The 2,644-nt window shown below is 37.9% G+C and overlaps 1 pseudogene; it reads left to right on the top strand.

The window, feature by feature from the left end:
- Positions 1-423: 423 nt before the first annotated feature.
- LOC104103343 (ethylene-responsive transcription factor 1-like) lies at positions 424-1,563 on the top strand (annotated as a pseudogene).
- Positions 1,564-2,644: the final 1,081 nt, after the last annotated feature.

Here is a 2,644-nt window from a genome sequence, read left to right as displayed (position 1 = left end):
GATGACAAATATTCGATATCCTCACGTTGATGCTCCCTTCGGGGTTTATCTGATGTCAACTGCATTTGTTGTTCCCGATACGGGTAATTATTCGATTTTCTTTTTACATGTTTTCGGTTACACGTGTCACGCTACGAATCGATCACTTAATATAAGTCAATTTTACCCTATACCGAATGTCATGACTAGTTATGCGCAAACATCTTCCATATCTCAAGAAGGAATATATTGTATATCATTTCTTGAAATTGAAGATCAGTACATTATTTTATTCCACGCAAATGTTAGGATAATAAAAACTAAAAAGCATACCATACATGTGCTTAAAATGGTACTTTCATAGAAATTCCAGAAGAAAATAAATTAAGGTAGGGACTAGAGCTACAATTATATGCCAAGCGTATAAATAGACGTAGGATATGAACCCTTACCGTCCATCCACAATTAATAAACCCTAGTAAGTGAGTGCAAGGTGGGGAGTTCTTGGAAGGAAGGATGCCGAGGGTCTATTGGAAACAGTCTCTCTATCCCAAGGTAGGGGTAAGGTCTGCGTACACACTACCCTCCCCAGACCCCACTAGTGGGATTATACTGGGTTGTTGTTGTTGTTGTAGTAAGTGAGTGCAAGAAAACTTTATTCCAAAACTCTAGAGAAAAGAAAATGAATCCAGCACATGTAACCTTCTCTTTCTCTGATTTTAATCTGCGAATCCATAAAGCAACAGCTTCTGAATGATTCAGATTTTTTTGATATTCTTTCGCCGATGAGTTCAAATAACGCATCGCCTAGTAGTCCTATCTCAAGTTTTGGCAGCTCCCCTTCAGCAGAAAATAACTTGAACACCTCCCTTTGGGATGAAAACTTTGAGGACACAATACAAAATCTCGAAGAAAAGTCCGAGTCTGAGGAGGAAAGAAAGGGGCTTGTGGTGGCGCGTGAGAAAAACGCGCCGCAAGATTGGAGGCGGTACATAGGAGTGAGACGGCGACCGTGGGGAAAGTTTGCGGCGGAGATAAGGGACCCTGAGAGAAGAGGTGCGAGATTGTGGCTAGGAACTTATGAGACCCCAGAAGATGCAGCATTGGCTTACGATCAAGCCGCTTTCAAAATCCGCGGCTCGAGAGCTCAGCTCAATTTTCCTCACTTAATTGGATCAAACATGCCTAAGCCGGCTAGAGTAACAGCGAGGCGTGGTCTTACGCGCTCACCCGAGCCATCGTCGTCTTCATCAACTTCATCATCAGAAAATGTGACAAGAAAAAGGAAAATAGATGTGATAAATTCCATAGCCAAAGCTAAATCGGTTTGTCATGTTTGGAACCTCCAGTTGTTACTATAACTGTTAATTCTTCAAATAAGAAGGAGAAATCAATTGCAATTCATCTACATTCGGAACTAAAAAAAGTCAGATAATAGAATACATATAGTGCAAAAACATCGTTTTTTCCTTGTGCATTTTGCTGGGTGAAAAACATTTTCCTCAAAAAATGTATTCTGCGGATTGTGCTTTGCATCATAAAAGCATTTTCTGGATCATTTGCTAGCGTTTGATTGGTTATAAAAATCGGTAACATATTGTACCAAACACACATGGGATACAGTTCAATTCTTTATCTGTTGATAATGTTCTCCCCTCACTCTTTTGAGAGCTTCTCGCGAGCCATGTGCAACAAAGATATATAAGATTATGTCCACCTCGTCAACAAAGTAATATTGTATTTAAGCATTAATTACATCTTAAACAAAAGATGAGTAGTAAAAGAGAGAAGTAGCCTGTAGGCTGTAGCCATATATATGAGTTACCCCAGAAAAAGCTAGCAAAATATTTTTGAATATCACCATATGACAAGAGTTTGCCTTGCCAACCGTTGAGCCTTTTCATTATTTTACTAAGCAAGATGTTAAAATATTTAGTCTTTTTTCTACCCACACAAAGAGGACAACCAAGGTAATTAAGAGGAAAATTCTTATCCATAAAGCCAGAGAAATTCCTAATTCTATTAATCATATCTGTTGCTGGCTTAGGAACAATGAGGAAAAAACTCGTCTCTGTTAACCAATTGACCAGAGCTTTCCTCATAGTTACCAATTTGCTTCATAACAAGCTTAATAGAGTTAGGATTACCACTACAGAAAATAACAATATCATCTGCATAGGCTAAATGATTAACTTTAGGAACCTTATCATGCATAGCAAAAGGAATAAAATCAGGGTGATTGTACAAGTTATTAAGAGACCTGGAGAGAACTTCAGCAGCTATAATAAAAAGGGAAGGGGAAAGGGGATCACCCTGTTTAATACCTTGAGAAGAAGAGAAAAAACCTTGTCTAGATCCATTAATAATGATCGAGTACCACACATTTGAAATCAAATTATGAACCATCTCTATCCAATGTTTAGAGAAGCCAAATTTACTTAACACAGAGTAAAGAAAGGGCCATGATATTCTATCATAGGCCTTAGCCATATCAAGCTTAATGACAACATTACCACCCTTGTTCTTGTCAGAAATATTGTGAATAGTCTCTTGTGCTAATAAAACATTTTCGTAGATTAGTCTATCCTTCACAAAACTACTTTGATTAGGAGAAAGTAATTTATGCAACAAGGGGTTAAGCCTTAATGAGAGAATTTTAGAGATA

This window comes from Nicotiana tomentosiformis, chromosome 1, assembly GCF_000390325.3.
Source record: "Nicotiana tomentosiformis chromosome 1, ASM39032v3, whole genome shotgun sequence".
NCBI lineage: Eukaryota > Viridiplantae > Streptophyta > Magnoliopsida > Solanales > Solanaceae > Nicotiana > Nicotiana tomentosiformis.
The sequence above is the reverse complement of the archived record's forward strand: the minus strand, read 5'-3'. Positions and strand labels throughout refer to the sequence as shown.